This window comes from Macaca fascicularis, chromosome 2 (assembly GCF_037993035.2).
Source record: "Macaca fascicularis isolate 582-1 chromosome 2, T2T-MFA8v1.1".
Lineage (NCBI taxonomy): Eukaryota > Metazoa > Chordata > Mammalia > Primates > Cercopithecidae > Macaca > Macaca fascicularis.
In genome coordinates this window covers 125,839,856-125,858,390 of record NC_088376.1, presented here as the reverse complement: position 1 = coordinate 125,858,390, position 18,535 = coordinate 125,839,856, and the positions used below count along the sequence as shown (strand labels likewise).

At 39.0% G+C, this 18,535-nt stretch overlaps 1 protein-coding gene across 17 annotated transcripts in view; it reads left to right on the top strand.

The window, feature by feature from the left end:
- CADPS (calcium dependent secretion activator) overlaps positions 1–18,535 on the top strand; it is a 489,813-nt gene that overhangs the window by 126,391 nt on the left and 344,887 nt on the right. The window lies entirely within an intron of this gene.

The window sequence follows — 18,535 nt, the reverse complement described above, 5'->3', positions numbered from 1 at the left end:
TTTATTCTCTCTGAATTTCTAGAGGCTTTTCAGATAAGTCTGGAAGGAAGAAGAAAGAAATCAAGAAACTTGATTTCTCAATTTATAAACACCTTTGCATTTTCAATATTGGATTCTCTATCATTATTGAACTGCTAATTTTCTTAACATTTAATTTCCTTTCCTCCAAACCATCATCAGCATGGCCTTTGATGATGTGGTTATCTTATTACAGTACTATCTTCCTTGAACTTGATGAGCACTTGGCAGCTTTTCAGATAGTTTATTAGACTCTGAAGAGAAACCTCAAATTATCAGGCTTTCAGCTGTGACCCAGATTGCTGGGTTGTATCCATACCTCATTACAGAGCCCTTAATCTCCATATAACTACATAGCTTTTTCCTGATCCAGAAGTTTCTGGTAGGTCTGTTGACTGAACATTTGCTTTAGGGGCCAGACTCTATTTCTTCACCTCTTTTATTGATCCTAAAACAACAATATAGTTTTTTGCATGAATGGTCTTTCACTGAATATCTACAGAAGAAATATTTTAAAATCTGGAGATAGGAAGTGGTTGATGGAAGGCTAATATTAAACCCTTTTATTTAGAAACATACTTTCGTCATTCATTCAACAGATTTTAGCATCTACTGTGCACTAGGCATCATGTGTTGTATGCTGAGGATAGAGCCTAAACTTTCTTACTTTGTCTTACAATGGCCCACGATGTGGCTCCTGACTAATTGTCCTCCTTGTTCACTACACGTCTCTCAATGACTTTATAGTTGTCCTGCTTAGATTATTGTTTGTGTTGTCTTGGCCATGTAACAAATTGCCACAAATTTAGCAGCTTAAAAGAATGCCCATTTATTATCTCACAGTTTTTCTAGGTCAGAAGTCCAGGCATGACTTAGCCAGGTCCTCTATTAAGGGTCTCACAAAGCTGGAATTAAGGTGCTGGCCAGGCTGTGTTCTCATCTGGAGGCTCAACAGGAAAGGATCCACTTCTAGGCTCCTTCATGTTGTTGGCAAAACTCCTTTCCTTGCAGCTGTGGAATCTCCAGATTCAGCAACAGGGAGAGAGAGAGTCTCTGGTGCATCAAATTTTTTATTTCTAGATGCACTATTAAAAGGATCACCTGGCTGGGCACAGTGGCTCACATCTGAAATCCCAACACTTTGGGAAACTGTGGAGCGAGGATTGCTTGAGGCCAGAAGTTCGAGAACAGCCTGAGAAACATAGGGAGACTCTGTCTCTACAAAATTTTAAAAAATTAGGCAGGCATGGTGGCATGTACCTGTGGTCCCAGCCACTTGAGGGGCTGAGGTGGGAGAATCGCTTGAGACCAGGAGGTGAAGGCTGAAGTGAGCCATGATAACACCTACTACTGCACTCCAGCCTGGCTGACAGATCGAGACTCTATCTCAATCAATCAATCAATCAATTGTTTGATTAAGTCTGGCCCATGACATTAGTTTCCCTTTAGATTAATTTAGAGTCAACTGGATGTAAAATCTCTTCATTCTTGGCATATACTATTGATTAGAAGCATATCCTCTTGAAAGAAGTTATATACTATTGATTAGGTTCCTCCCACACTCAAGGGTGGGACCGTAGTAGGGCAGAACTTACTGTGTGAGGCATCCAAACATTGTTTGCCACATTGTCCCTCCCCCATCCCACAGGCTTTCATAAGGCTGGCTCCTTCAGGTATCATTTTAAATGTAACCTTTGTAGAGAAGTTTTCCCTTACCATTCTGCCTAAAATGGGCTCCTCAGTGTTTGCTCTTTTCCTTCCTGAAAAAATACCCTGCTTATATAGCACTTAATGCAATCTGAAATTGCTTTGCACACTTATTTTCTTTGTTATTGTCTATCTCTTCTTCTAGATTTCGTTATGAGGAAGAGTGATGTCTGTTGTGTTCACCACTGTACAGCCAACACTTAGCACAATGCCCAGCACAAAATAGATGCACAATTAAATATTGACTAAATCAGTAAATGCAGAGTCCAAGGCAGTTATGGCCTCAAGGGGCTTAAATGCCCACATTACACAAGGTGCACATTTGGTCATTTTTTTTCTGGTTCAACAAAGTACAGCAGTGTCACAGGTCTTCAGTATTCAGCTTGAATTTACCTGCCAGTACTCCTGTTTTATAATGTGGATATTACCTGAGGGACACAGTAATCTTTCAGGCATAAACTTTCCTTCTGACCACACTCAATCTGTCTCTTCCAAGACATGGTTGACCAAAGGAGGACAGAAATTAACCTTGTCTTTTCAAAGTCATACACTGCCCCTAAAAGTCATTAGCTATTCAAGGGACTGCCAGTTTTAAATGACTTTGCTTGCCAGATGTACTTTAATTTCAGCAATCTTCCAATGTGAAAATAGATCAATACGTATATACTGGCCAGGTGTAGTGGCTCACATCTGTAATGCCAGCACTTTGGAAGCCTGAGGAGTATGGATCACTTGAGACTAGGAGTTCAAGACCAGGCTGAGCAACATGGCAAAATGCCATCTCTACAAAAAATAATACGAAATAATTTAGCTGGGCGTGGTGGCTCACACTTGGGAGGCTGGGATGGGAGAATTACTTGAGTCTGGGAAGCCGAGGCTGCAGTGAGCTGTAATTGTGCCACTGCACTCCAGCCTGGGTGACAGAGCAAGACCCTGTCTCACAAAAAAAAAAAAAAGAGAAAACAAAAAGATGCATATACTCAGTTACTAGCGACAAATTTAGAGGCATTAAAGATGTGGTTGGTACAGGGCCAGAGGGCAATATTTAATTTCCCATAGCAACAATTTTCTGAAGACCCCATCATGGTTTTTCTTACTTCTCTATCACTTGTTTCTAGAACACATGGCCAGATATTTCTATCTGATTGCACCTGCTGTTAGCAAGAAGCTAACAGCAATGGAAAGTAGAAATTGAGATACAGTGAGTATCCTGCATCTAAGGAGCGGGGAATTGGGCATTTTCTATGCAGCCTTCAAAACTGCTATAGACATTTCAGCAATCTCTTTCCTTTGTTGCCAAAATGGATTCATAAGTATGCTCGTTTATTCAGTCTTTTCATATGCATTGAGCCACAAAATTGTAATCAGAGATGTAAAAGAGGTGTACTTTCAGAAAAATACATAAAAAATAATATTTTCTGCTTTTTTCTACCTTTTGCCAAATGACAAAGTCTATAAGCCATCTAGCATAGCCTTGCAAATAGAGATATTTTGCTAGCCTTTGAACACGTTTCACCAGTCCAGATTCCCTATGCTAGTAATTTGAATTTTTCTTCTTCCAACATGCAGCCTTTTGGTTTCCTCAGTGATTCAGACTGATGCAGAATTAGCAGAAGCTTGGGTAATGGAGTATAGTGTATTGATTAAATTTTGTTGTTAACCCTTTGTGTTTCAATCCTTTTTTTTTTTTTGACAATATGAATAAAATACATTAATTCCCTTTCCTTGGTGGCTAGTGAATGATTCTACATCATTCTTTTAGAGTGAACTCTTAGTGGAGGCTTCATAATTTATGTTCTGATCTCCAGTTTGGACATCAATTTTACCTACCAAGTATTAAGCACTTACTATGTGCCAGACAGTAAGGCTAATACTTTATATGCATCATCATATTTGATCCTCATAACAAGTCTTTAAAGCAGATATTTGTACCTACATTTTAATAAACAAGCTAAACGGGGGGTTGGACAATTTTTTCCAAGGTCAAACAGTCAGTCAGCAACAAAGCTTGGATTTGAACTCAACATTTCAAGACTTCAAAGCAAGCTCCTAAGTAGTCATCTTTTCCATAGAGAAGATTTTGGAGATTAAGTAGAAAGTTTATTGATCCTGTCTAGACTCTAGGAAGGTGGTAGGTATGTGTATATTTTGCTAAGTCTTTTATGAATCTCCTTTATTTGTCTCTTTTTTCCCCTAAAATTTGTTGGAAGAAAAGAAAGCTTAGTTGAAGACTCAATTCTGTATATTGGCTAAGAATTATTTTAATGGACACATCTATTCAATGAAGACTCCTTAGGTTTCTTTGCTTTGCTCATTTATGTTCTATCGTAGCAATCCAAGTGTTTCCTGATTTAATTTTTAAAAACGTAGGTAACAAAGCCCTGCAGTCTTCAGAGGATGGTTGAAGGATAGGGAATGCTTGTTTTTCTTATCTTGTCATGCTTATATGTGATCTGGCCAATTGGATGACCTGAAAACTGTAGCTATTTCATGTTGTTTCCTAGCTGGGCCAAATTTTTAAACAGTTGTTCTTTGGAGGAAGAACATACAACATCACACATAAAATTCCAAATTGCAAAGCTTTTCAGTTAATAAGTAAACTAGGAGTTGGTAAATATTTTAGGCTTTGTGAACCCCATGGTCTTTGTAACAACTACTTAATTCTCATTGTGGTGAAAGCAGCCACGTATAATATGTAAGGTATATGGGCATGGCTGTGTTCTAGTTAAACTTTATTTACAAAAACAGGCAGCTGGCATATTTGACTCAAGGGCTGCAGTTTGTTAACCTATAAATTAAATAATTATCACATCATAGCAACAATAATTATTTACTTTCAAAAAATTATTCCATGGACATTAGATCTTACCTTTTCCACCCAAAAGCACTCTTTTTCTCCACAACTCTTCCAACATCTGTTATTTTATTTTATTTATTTTTTTATTTATTTTTGAGACGGAATCTCGCTCTGTCCCCCAGGCTGGAGTGCAGTGGTGCGATCTCTGCTCACTGTAAGCTCCGCCGCCTCCCGGGTTAACGCCATTCTCCTGCCTCAGCCTCCCTAGAAGCTGGGACTACAGGCGCCCGCAACCACGCTGGGCTAATTTTTTTGTATTTTCAGTAGAGACCGTGTTCACCAGAATGGTCTCGATTTCCTGACCTTGTGATGCGCCCGCCTCGGCCTCCCAAAGTGCTGGGATTACAGGCGTGAGCCACCACGCCCAGCCCATCTGTTATTTTTTGACTTTTTAATAATAGCCATTCTGACTCGTGTGGGATGGTATCTCATTGTGGTTTTGATTTGCATTTCTATAATGATCAGTGATGTTGAGCTTTTCTTCATATGATTGTTGGCTGCATGTATATCTCCTTTTGAGAAGTGTTCATGTCCTTTGCCTACTTTTTCATTGGGTGGTTTGTTTCTTATAAATTTGTTTAAGTTCCTTATAGATGCATGATATTAGAGTTTGTCAGATGCATAGTTTGCAAAAATTCTCTCCATTCTGTCAGTTGTCTGTTTACTCTGTTGATAGTTTATTTTTCTATGCAGAAGCTTTTTAGTTTAATTAGATCCCATTTGTCAGTTTTTGCTTTTGTTGCAATTGCTTTTGGTGTCTTCATCATGAAATCTTTGCCGTGCCTATGTCCTGAATGGTATTGCCTAGGTTGTCTTCCAGGGTTTTTATAGTTTTGAGTTTTATATTTAAGTCTTTAATCTGTCTTAATTTTTGTGTATGGTATAAGGAAGGTGTCCAGTTTCAATCTTCTGCATATAGCTAGCCAGTTATCCCAGCACCATTTGTTGAATAGAGAATCCTTTCCCCATTGCTTCTTTTTGTCAGGTTTGTGGAAGATCACATATTTGAAGGTGTAAGGTCTTATTTTGGGGTTCTCTATTCTGTTCCATTCGTCTTTGCATGTGTTTTTCTACAAATACCATGCTGTTTTGGTTACTGTAGCCCTGTAGTATAGTTTGAAGTCAGGTAGAATGATGCCTCCAGCTTTGTTCTTTTTTTGGTAGGATTTCCTTGGCTATCCAGGCTCTTTTTTGATTCCGTATGAATTTTTAAATATTTTTTTCTAGTTCTGTGAAAAATCTCAATGATAGTTTAATAGGAATTGCACTGAATCTATAAATTGCTTTGGGCAGTATGACCATTTTAACAGTATTGATTCTTTCTATCCATGAGCATTGGATGTTTTTCCATTTGTTTGTGTCATCTCTGATTTCTTTGGGCAGTGATTTGTGGTTGTCCTTGTAGAGATCTTTCACTCCCTAGTTAGCTGTATTCCTGGGTATTTTATTCTTTTTGTGGCAGTTGTGAATGGGAGTTCTTTCCTGATTTGGCTGTCACCTTCACTGTTGTTGTAAGAAATGCTAGTGATCTTTGCACATTAATTTTTGTATCCTGAGACTGCTGAAGTTGTTTATCAGCTTAAGAAACTTCTGGGCTGAGACTATGGGGGATTTATAGACATAGGATCATGTCATCTGCAAACAGGGATAGTTTGACTTCCTCTTTTCCTATTTGGATGCTCTTTTTTTCTTTCTCTTGCTTCATCACCCTGACCAAGACTTCCGATACAGTGTTGAATAGAAGTGGTGAGAAAGGGCATCCTTGTCTTGTACCAGTTTTCAAGGGGAATGCTTCCAGCTTTTGCCTATTCAGTATGATGTTGGCTGTGGGTTTGTCATAGATGGCTCTTATTATTTTGAGGTATGTTCCTTCAATACCTAGTTTATTGAGAGTTGTTAACATGAATGGATGTTGGATTTTATTGAAAGCCTTTTCTGCATCTGTTGAGATAATCATGTGGTTTTTGCCTTGAATGCTGCTTATGTGATGAATCACATTTATTGATTTGTATATGTTGAACCAAACTTGCATCCCAGGTATAAGTCCTACTTGATCATGATGGATTAGCTTTTTGATGTGCTGCTGGACTCAGTTTGCCAGTATTTTGCTGAGGATTTTGCATGAATGTTCATCAAGAAAATTGGCCTGAAGTTTTCCTTTTTTGCTATGTCTCTGCCAGGTTTTGGTGTCAAGATGATGCTGGCCTTATAAAATCAGTTAGGCAGGAGTCCCTCCACCTCAATTTTTTGGAATAGTTTCAGTAGGAATGGTACCAGCTCTTCCTTGTACAGCTGGGATACTACGATAGTACCTGTTTAATAAGGTGGTTCATGCTAGCTTTATTAGCTACCATTAATTAATCCAATTCTCACATCTTAAGAAAGTTCCTTTCTAATGAATAATGAAGTATAGGGTGGGCTGGTTCTCTGGAATCAGTTATTGAAACAATTAATCAAATTGTGCCAGGAAACAATCTGAAGAAGTGCCTTCAATAAGTATACAATGCAATTTGAAGGAATAAAATCCGTCCACAATACATTCTAACTGTTAAAAGTCAATATGTAAAACAGTAGACAATTGTAATATATAGTGGCAGTGTAAATCCAGGTTTAGCTATTTATTATCTATGTGACCTTTAGCAAGTTAATTAACTTTTCTCCAAAGAGATATTACTAACTATCAGATAGAAATAAGGTATGTAAGGAACCCGTCACACGATAGGAACTCAGTAAATGATAGCCTGGGTTGGTGATGGTAGTTAGTGGCATGGTGATGGGGGCAGTAGGGGACATAGCAGAGTGGTATAAGTTTCAACAGCTGGAGCACTTTATAGCTATCAGATGACAATAGGGTTTGATTGGTCAGCTGCCGCTTCACAGAGAAGGTACTAGGTGAGCTGGGTTTGAATAATGAAGAAATTGTTTAGACTGAATAAAGAGAGATGATCTGAGATGTCTGGTATCTTCTTTTACCCAGTGATAGACCAGAGTAGAGACAAAATTGTATCATAAGTGTAATGTGGTTGAATGAAATAATTACCTCAATTCTTTGCTGCTGTGTATTAAAATTAAACACCCTACCATGGCTCATTGGGCATTAAGTGAGCTTCTCCACCCCTTAACTTTGGCCCCAGCCATCATGCTTGTTTTGTGAGTGGGCTGTCAGCAGACTAAATGAGCAGAGGTCTTGAGATGTGCCTGTGCATATGGTTTTGCTGCCATTGCACTTTGGGGATCTTCCAAGAGAAGACCATGACCTAGACAGTTGTTACCCCTGTAGCATGGGCCTCTGCATGATACAAATGAAACAAATCTAACTGGACCCACAGCCTGGAGCCAAGCCCAGATAAGCCAACTCTAAAGCAACCCATAGTCTAAAACCTACAGCCATGCTCAGTCTAGGTCAACAGAACCCCAATCAGCTCACAGACCCATAAACATGGCAATCAACATATGTTAGTGTAAGTAACCGGTTTCAAGGGTTGTTTGTTATCCAGTATTATTGTGTAAATAGCTTATGAACACAGACAGCATTTAAAATGAGTAAGCATTATGAGTAGTAGATGACTAGTAAGATACAGGCATAACTACAGTGGGGTTCTAGTGTTAACCACCAACCTCTCTTTACTGTGGCAACTGTCCTAATCTGGATTCTCTTCCTTTGTCTCTTTCATTCTCTGTCTTCAACCTAAATTGTCCACTTTTCTGAACTATACTGGTGTGCTTGCTTCCTGGCATCAATGCTGATATGCTAGCTTTAAAAGACTGCTTCTTTGAAATTGGAAGGGAGGAGATGATAGGTTGGCTGAGGTAAAGGAACCCAAGCTAGATAGAGTTCCTCATTATTCAAGAGTAAGGGTGAAATCTGAGTAGATTCTGGAACTGGACAAGAGATAAGAAGTCTGAAATCCTTATGTATAGGGAAGCCAAAAATATTTAACAAAAATCATTAGAAAGCTGCAAAGCCCTTGCCTTTACAAGGGATGTGTTTCTTTTACTGTTGTGATAATACCTGTATGGGTTAGCTGTTGCTGCATAACAAACAATCCTTAAATTCAATTGCTTAAAACAAGAAACATGTGTTATTGCTCACAAGCCTACAAATGAGCTGGGTAGTTCTTATGGTCTTGGCTGGGCTCACTTATTGAGTTTGTTGTGTTTGTTGTCAGCTGTGGGGTTTGGTAGGAAGCTTTGTTCTATTAGAAGGCCAGATGACTGTGGATTGATCTAGGATAACCTCAGTGGGAATGATTCCACACCCTGGACTTTTTCACATGGCCGTTGGACAGGGTTCTAAGTAAAAGTGTGAAAGAGTACAAGGACTCTGGAAGTCTTGGTTCAGAACTGTCATACTGTTGCTTCCACTGTTTTCTATTGGCAAAGGAAGTTACAAGGCCAGCCAAAATTCACGGGAGGAGAAGCAGACTCCATCTCTTGATGGGAGAAGCTATAAATTCACATTGCAAATGTGTGGTTATAATCAGAGAGAAAGATTTTGGCCACTTTTGAATCTACCATAATTCCTCAAACTATGATTATTGTTGACATGCCCTGGCATAAAATTGTTTAAAGCCAATATATACCCAACTTATTTTACCAATTTATTTTAGTAAACAGGCAATGTTTTATTATAAAATAATGTTTTCTATTGCTACAGTAAATAAAACCACTACATATAACATGAAATTAAGACCTGAAGGTAATTGGCCACTCCTAATGAAAAAGCAATCATTTTTTAAAATTCAATTTAATTTTATTTTTTGAGACGTAGTTTCACTCTTGTTGCCCAGGCTAGAGTGCAATGCTACAATCTCGGCTCACTGCAACCTCTGCCTCCCAGGTTCAAGTGATTCTCCTGCCTCAGGCTCCCGAGTAGCTGGGATTACAGGCACCTGCCACCACACTAAGTTAATTTTCTTGTACTTTTAGTAGAGACGGGGTTTCACCATGTTGGCCAGGCTGGTCTCGATCTCCTGACCTCAGGTAATCCCCCCGCCTCGGCCTCCCAAAGTGCTGGGATTACAGGCGTGAACCACCACGCCAGGCATCAATTTTTTTTTTTTTTAATGTGTAAGTATTTTTGTTTTTCAGAGATTATTAGCAAATGTAGAAAGATAGTCTAATCGTGTTTTTAATTGGCAGTTTTGAGAGTCATTAGTTTGTTATTTTAAATACCTTTAAGAGAAAATAACATATTTTCTCTCTGATCCTTTTGTCATCAAGAAGTACTAGCTACTTCATTATGTCACTCTGAAATGGGCAGGCATTGCTTTTCCATCTTAAAATACTGTCTTGATTACAATAAAATCAGCAAAACCTCATAAAAACGTGAGGTGACAGTGAAAATAGGTGTGTAAGACCAGATGTGTTATTAATGATAAAACAACATTCAACTGTGCACTTATTCAATGTGAATTGAGTGTCTATCATACACCAGACACTGTTCCAGGAACTGAGGACGTAGTAGCAAATGTAACAGATGAGATTTCTCCTCTCAAAAAACTGATGTTTAATGGGGAAAACAAGAAAAAAAGTATACCATGTCATATAAAGAGAGATATGGGCTATAAAGAAAAACAGAAAAACAAATCAGAATGAGGGGACAGAGGATAATGGTGGTATTTGAGATTATGTAGATAGAGCAGTCTCTGTAAGGTTTGTGACCCTTCAGCAGAGGTCTGATGGAAATGAAGGAACAGTCTGGGGAAGACCATACCTGGAAAAGGAAGTGCTTTTGATGAAACAAAGCAATAAGCTTGGTTCAAAAGATACCAAGACATAAGATCAGTGTGGATGGAGCACAGAGACCAAACAGAAACAGAAATGAAGTGCATTTGGAAGGCTGCCCTGGGGACAGATCACACAGAGCATCTTAGGCCATAGCTCAGAGCTTGGATTTACTCCAAGGATTATAAGAAGCTCTTAGGTGTTTATGAGTGAGAGACTGACAGATCTGATTTGCCCAGTAGAAGGAAAGATGAGAACACCATCAACGTCTATAGAATCTTGATATGACTTTTTCGTTTACTTTTTTTTTTTTTTTTTTTTTTTTGCTGTAAAAGACAGGGTCTCACTCTCTTGCCCAGGCTAGACTGCAGTGGTGCAATCTCAGCTCACTGGAGCCTCTACCTCGTGGGCTCAGCAATCCTCCTGCCTCAGCCTCCTGAGTAGCTGGGACTACAGGCATGTGCCACCACACCTGGCTACTATGTTTTTGTTTTTTGTTTTTTAATTTTTGTAGAGAGATGGTGGCACTATGTTACCCAGGCTGGTCTTGAACTCCTGGCCTCAAGTGATCTTCCCACCTTGGCTTCCTATAAGACTGACTTATTTACTTAGATTCTGGGGTTTTGTGTGTGTGTGTGTATGTGTCTGTGTTTATTTTTTTAGATGGAGTCTCTCTCTGTTGCCCAGGCTGGAGTGCAGTGGCACGATCTTGGCTCACTGCAACCTCTGCCTCCAGGGTTCAAGTGATTCTTCTGCCTCAGCCTCCTGAATAGTTGGGACTACAAGTGCGTGCCACCATGCCCAGCTAATTTTTTTGTATTTTTAGTAGAGATGGGGTTTCATCATATTGGTCACGCTGCTCTCGATCTCCTAACCTCGCGAGCAACCTGACTTGGCCTCCCAAAGCGCTGGGATTACAGGCATGAGACACTGCGCCCAGCTACGTAGATTTTTTAAGTTTAATAAATCTGTAGTTCGGAAATAGAATTGTTTGCCATGGTTTCTGGATTTCTGCAAGTTGTACAGGTATGCAGGATCTAGTAAGAAATCCACTAGAAAGAAATAAGGACTTCTTTCCATATTCTGACATTGTTTCCCCAGTCTTTCTATCTAATTGAGTCTAACTTCTTTTAAAGAAACAAACAACATAAAGGGGGAAATTTAATTTTTCCTGTATAATGACTCAACACTTTCCTTAGGTTTATTCTAAGTATTTGTTTCTTTCATGGAGTAAGATAGAAAGTTGTAGAATTTATGGATCAAGAATGTTTATGCAAGAAATTATAAAAAAATGCTTACTCAAACATTTGCTTACTAGGAGAATTGCCTGCAAACTGCCCCAGATGATTGTTTCAAGTGTCCAAGATTTGCTCTGTGGATGTCTTACCTGTAAATCATCTTTTAAATAATATGTTCATGTTGTTAATTCTTTATGAACCTATTGGAATGAACTGTGTTTTCAATTTGTTTAAAAAATAATGTTTTGGGGAAATGGTATCAGGTCCTGCAGTATCTTTCTCTTCGTGCTCATTTAGCTTTTATACCAAGTTAGGCAGTTGGCATTATTTTATTTGGTCTTCACAGCTCCACAGCAAGGCAAGGAGAACATCTTCCTATTTCCCCTTAAAGATGAAGAAAATGATACCTGGAGAGTTGAAGGACTGGCTCAAGGTAACACAGGTCCTTGGAACTTGAACCCAACATGTCAGCCTCCACATGTGAATCCTTGCAGTCTTGCAGTGCTTCCCATGCCTCATCCCTAAAACTGACTCCCCCTTATGGTAATCAGGGAGATAAGTTATATCAGTTAGATCCCACTGGTCGAGCTGACTGTATTATAATAGCTGGGTATAGTATAAGCTGCAATAACCTAAGAGACCCAGAGAGCTTTATTCTTCTGTGATGTAAAAGTCTGAGCTAGCAGTTCTTCAATTTCATTACACTATCATCTCCTACAGTATCATCTGTGTGCATGCGACCAAAGCTGTCTCATCACCAACACGTTCATATTCAGCTCAAAGAAAAGAAAAGGAGGCAGGGATAGGCAAGATGCTTCCCTTTAAGGATATAACCCAGAAGCTGTACTCACCTCTGCTCAGATCCCATTGGAAAGAGCTCAGTCACATGACCGCATTTCTTTACAGCAAACCTGAGAAGTGTAGTTCTAGCTGGACAACTATGTACTGGGTTGAACTCTTGTACGGGTTGAGGGCTTCAAGCATTGAAAAGAAGGGAGTTAAAATGGATACTAGCACAGGCTTAGCAGTCTCCATCACTTTCTGGATTCTTTATTATGATATAATATTTAAGATATGCAAAATGATACCTAACGTAGTATCAACACCTGTGTACCCATTACACAGGTTAACGAATAAATGTAGTGGTGCAGTTGAAGTCTCCTTCCTCCCCTCTGCCCCAAGCACAGAGTAACCATTTATTGCTTTGCTGTTAATCGCTTTCTTACATTTCTTAATACTTTCATTACCAATATACATACCCTTAACAGATCTGTAGTAGTGTTTTGACTATTTTGAATCTTTACATACATTATATTGAACTGTAATTTTCTGCCACTGCCTTTTTCACTCACCATTATATTGGAGAGATTAATTTACATTGATACATGTAGCTCTATTTTTCTGGATGATATCTTACTATGGATATACTGTCATTTACTTAATGAAATAAGGGGGTTTTTTTTGCTATTACAAAAAAATGTGTTATAAATACTTCTTGTGCACATATATAAGAATTTCTCCAGGGAACATACCTAGAAGTATAATTACTGGGACATAAGGTATCTGCATGTTAGTTATTTGTATCCATAATGTTTCAGTTAGTTGTACATTCCCTTGTATAGAATATAAGTAACTATTTTACTTTTTACCAATAGCCATGTTCTAAATGTAAAATTTTATTATAATGGATCAACTGGATGTTTTCTACATTGCTATGGGGAGGATAAAGCTCAGTAGCTCCATCCTTTGGTAAATACCCAAGAGAAATGAGCATATTTGTCCACCAAAAGATATGCACAAGAATATTTGTGGCAGTTTTATTTCTAAAGTTAGAAAAAAACTATCCATCAGTAGTAGAATGGACAAACTATGGCATGATCATACAATAGAATACAGTAACAATAAATTTTAAAAAGGACAGCTACTGCCACATTCAACAGAAAAGATGAATCTCATAGACATTGTATTGAGAGTAAATGTCCAAACCCAAGGAGTTGGACATTTCCATTATTTCATTTATATGAAATTCAAGATCAGGAAAAGCTAATCTATGGCAATTGAAATAAGAATAGTGCCTACTTGAGAGGGAAAATGAGGGGGCACTGGATAAGTAATGATTTAAAAGTATACCAGGGAGCTTCTGAGATGATGGCAATGTTCTATGTCTGTAATGTCCAAAATGGTAGCCACCACCTCATTAAATAAATTTCAAATTCAGTTTTTCAATCACACTAGCCACATATCTACTACTCAGTAGCCACATGTGACTTGTGGCTGCTAAAATGGACAGCACAGACATAGAACATTTCCACTGTCACAGAAAGCTCTTTTGTGCAGCATTGGTCTGTATCTGGAGTTGGGTGGTATTTATGAATGGGTACATATGTAAAAATTCATCAAACTGTGCCCTTAAAACTTGCCCTTTTAGGAGTCATTATATGAAAAATAATGAATATTGTTTTTGAAATATGAAAATTATATGAAAAACATACATCTTGCAGTCTCATAAACTCGTAGAGGGAATGGTGTGCCTGGTACGAAATGACAGGACAAGTGTACTCTGTACTTTTCCAGTGGTTGCAATGTCTTATGGTGGAAACATATATAAGGGAGATAATAACTCTGTCAGACAGAGTCACAGAAGGCAGGAAGTGAGGAGACTGAGGCTCAGAGAGGGTAAGAAGTTAGTAAGAACTAAACAGTCATTATATGAAAAACAATGCATATGCATGTTTATAGCAGCACAATTCACAATTGCAAAAATTATGGAACCAACCTAAATGTCCATCAACCAACAAGTAGATAAAGAAAATGTTGTACACATACACCATGGAATACTATTCACCATAAAACGGAATGAAAGAAGTAACTCAGGAATGGAAAACCAACTATTATATGTTTTCACTTTTATGTGGGAGTTAAGCTGTGAGGATACAAAAGCATAAAAATGATATAATGAGCTTTGGGGACTTGGGAGGAAGGGTAGGATTGGGGTGAGGGACAAAAGATTGCATATTGGGTACAAGTGTATACTACTCGGGTGACAGGTGCACCAACATCTCAGAAATCACCACTAAAGAACTTATCCATGTAACCAAAAACCACCTTTTCCTCAAAAAATACCCAAATTAAAATTTAAAAATTAAAAAACTTTTGCCTCGTATGTATGCCTCATAAACAAAATATGCTTCAAATAAATATGCCTCATAAAATGGGAAGGAAACTAAGAAAAGAAAGAGAAAAAAAGGAAAGAAATAAAACAAAATATTTCAGTGCCTTTTAAGTTTGAATTTTGAATGTAATACATGTCATGACCTCAGGAGAAAAATGTACAAGAACTCTGTACAAAAGTAACAAATTATTAAGACTTTTAAAATGGAGATTTTTTCTCATTAACTTTAATTAGACTCCTTCTAGGTTTGCAGATTTGGCAAATTATCAAAACAAAATAAAAACATTAGGCTCATCTCTCAGGCAAGTTTCTTCAAATTCTGAAGCATCCATAGATGCTCTTCTGGCATCTTTGCCTTCATTACATTTCTATGTAACTAATTTCTGTTACTAATTTGATTCCATCATGAAGTATGGTTTCAACCATTTTCTATCTGACACCAGCATATTTGCCTATGTAGAGATGGGTGACCCCAATTCTGATCAAATGCATACAGAGTAGTGAGTTAGATTAGAGCGGCCTGATTTCTGGTTTATGAAAGTTAATTGGAAGTATACTTAATCTTTGTCACAGAACCCTGATTAACCCATTGCCTAGTTTACATTTGCAAGAAATAATGCATTTCAGCATATACTTTCTAGATTATCAAGGAGTATAAGAGAAAAGCCATCGACTATTGTAGGTCAAAATAGTCTTGCACTGGAAATAAACACACACCCTCCATCACAACTGAACAGAGCAGCATGTGTCAGAAGAGCTCTGTGACCCTGGGCAACTTGTTACCCTCTCTGAGCCTCAATCTCCTCACTTCCTGCCTTCTCTGACTCTGCCTGACAGAGTTATTATCTCCCTTATATTTGTTTCCACCATAAGACATTGCAACCACTGGAAAAGTACAGAGTACACTTGTCCTGTCATTTAGTACCAGGCGTACCATTCCCTCTATGAGCTTATGAGACTGCAAGATGCATGTTTATTTCCTTAGGCCATTGCCTGGCCTGCAGAAAATCTCAAAAGGGGTTTGTTGAATAAGTAAATCAGTGAATAAGTGCATGAATGCTATGTTATCTCTTGCCGTGTAACACATTCTCTTGAAACATAGTGGTTTGAAACAACACACTTTCCTTATCTTACAATTTCTGAGGGTAAGGAATCTGGGCACGGCTCAGCTGAGTCCACTTCTTCTGGGTCTCTCACAGGCTGCAAGGAAGGTGTTGGCTGGAGTCACTATCCTCCCAACTAGGGCTGGATCTATATCCAAGCTCACTCAGTGGTTGTTGGAAGGATTCAGTTCCTTGTGGGCTGTTGGACTGAGGTCTTCACTTTCTTGCCATGTGACACTTTCCAACTTGACAGCTTGCACCAGCAAGAGAGAGTCTGCTTGCAATACAGCAGTCACAGTCTTTTCTAACCTAATCACAGAAGTGACATTCCATGGCTTTTACTGTATTTGATTTGTGAGGAGCAAGTCACTAGGTCCAGACCTCACTCAAGAAGAGGTTACACAAGGGCATAATACCAAGGTAGAGACAATTAGGGGCCTGTTAGAAGCTACCTACCACGAATGCCTATTTCACAAGCCTATGAGGAAGTTCAAAATGAGACAATGTTTATGAAAGTTCTGATAGGTCTGCCATTTGCTCTTTCTAGATTGTTCTTTCCCCCTTGAATGCACTGCCCCTATACCCTCCTCATCTGTTATGTTTCAGCTTACATGGATCCACCTCTAAGGGGCCGTCACTGAATATGAAGGCATGATCCCTGAGCCATGCTTTTAGCCCAGCACCCTTTTATTTTCTTTACAGCACCAATAACCCTTTATTTCCTTTCTTTCTTTCTCTTTCCTTCCCTCCCTCTTTCTTTCTTTCTTTCTTTTTTTTTTTTTTTTTTTTTTTTTTGCATATGGCCAGTTTCTTTCACCAGGAAGTCAGCTCCATGAAGGCAGGAGCTGGCCTGTCTGATTCACTCCTCGTTCACCAGTGTCTTACGTATAATATGCCTCAGGAAATATGTGTTGGCAAATTGTATTCCTATCTCACATTGCAATTTATTTGCTTTGTAAAATTATTGCCAGTTGGAGAGATAGCACTTGTGATGGCTTTTCAGAAGTTTAGACCCAGAACTGCACCAGTGTAGGGGACTCTTTTTTTTCTGGGATTAGAGAGTATACATGCCAACAAAGCAAACTAATTTGGGCTACAAATTGTTAATAAACTACAGTGACAAATGTGGACTACCTCAGTTTGGAAGATGAGACAATATTGAGACACCATCACACATGATACTGAATTTGAGATTTTTGCCATCTCCTTACCTTGCCTTCTCCAGACTTCTTTATACCTCCAAAGTAGGCAGCAGCCTTACACCTCTGTGCTATCCCTCTCAGCTCCACCCTCCACTCCAGAAGTAAGGGCTAAATTTCCCAATGCTGTGATAGCCACCATTTAGTGAGTGATGGCCACATGCCAGGCATTGACTAAAGATTTTACACATGTCCTTCCCAATTCTCATCACAACTTTTATACAGGAGACTGAAATACAGATAAAGTAAAATCAAAACTTCAGAGTCATCAGAATTGGAAGGCCAAACTAATTATGCACTGTATTCAACGCCCACTCACCAAGCCCTCTCTCCTCTCCAACATAGATTTAGAAAGACTAAAGATGAGGGAATGAGCAGGTCATGTTTCTGGTCATGGTTATCTCTCTAATCATGTCACTTTGGACATGTCATTTTTAAACCTCTGCTGGTCAATGTCTTTGAAAGAGGTCTATTAGAATTTCAACTCAAACTGCTAACAGTTATTGGACTGTCAGAAGCCTGGGCCCAAATGGCCATCTCATACCTATGCCAAATTCTTCTTCCATTCCAAGCCTTCAAACTAAAATGTGTCATGATTTAGAACATGGTTTTTGTGCAATTTTGTCAGAAGACATCAGGAAAGTATACAACTCAGTGGCAAAAGTAACAGCTTTGCAATGGAAGAACAGAAAGAGACCTCTGCAGCAGAAAGCAGTTTTGTTTCTCTTGCAGTGTCTGGTCTCCCAGTCTGGTGCAACTCTGAAGGTACACTTTGAAGGAGTGGCCTGCAGAATATTCATGGCAGAATGTTTATTGGCCCCATCTTAGCTCTCAGTGACCCAGGTCACCAAGTTTAGAAGCTTAGTAAGAAATGAGCATGTCCCTGCGGTGTACCTGCCACTCCAGCTATATTATCCAATCATAGGAAGTGAGATAGGGTGAGGAGTATGAGGGGCTGAGAGGCGCTCAGTATTTGACTAGAATACTACGTACATCTTTCAGCTGGATAATTCGATGTTTTAGGGGCTGTGCTGTGCATTGTAGGATGTTTGGCGGCATCCCTAACTTCTACTCCCTAGATACCAGTAACACAGCCTTCTATTTGTGACAACCAAAATATCCCCAGGCATTGTCACACATCCCTAGGAGATGTGGGAGGGGCTAAATCACCACCAGTTGGGAAGCACTGGACCACGGGTAGGGATGTGACGTCAGTCAGGATAGGCCAGATATGCCATAACTACAACCCCATCATCTCAATGGCTAAAAAGAAGACCATCATGAAGTGACAGAAGGACTCTGCTTCACAGATACTTCACAGATTCACAGTCTACTTCAGAGACTCTGGCTGATGGAGCAGCCAATGTATCTAATATCATGAATTGCCATGCCAGAGGGAAGAGAGTGCTCTGAAGGGTCTCAAACCAGAAATTAAATGCTTTATGCCAAAAGTTTTATATTGCTTGCGCTCTCAACCCACTGGCCAGAACTAGACTCACTCAATATAAGGAGAG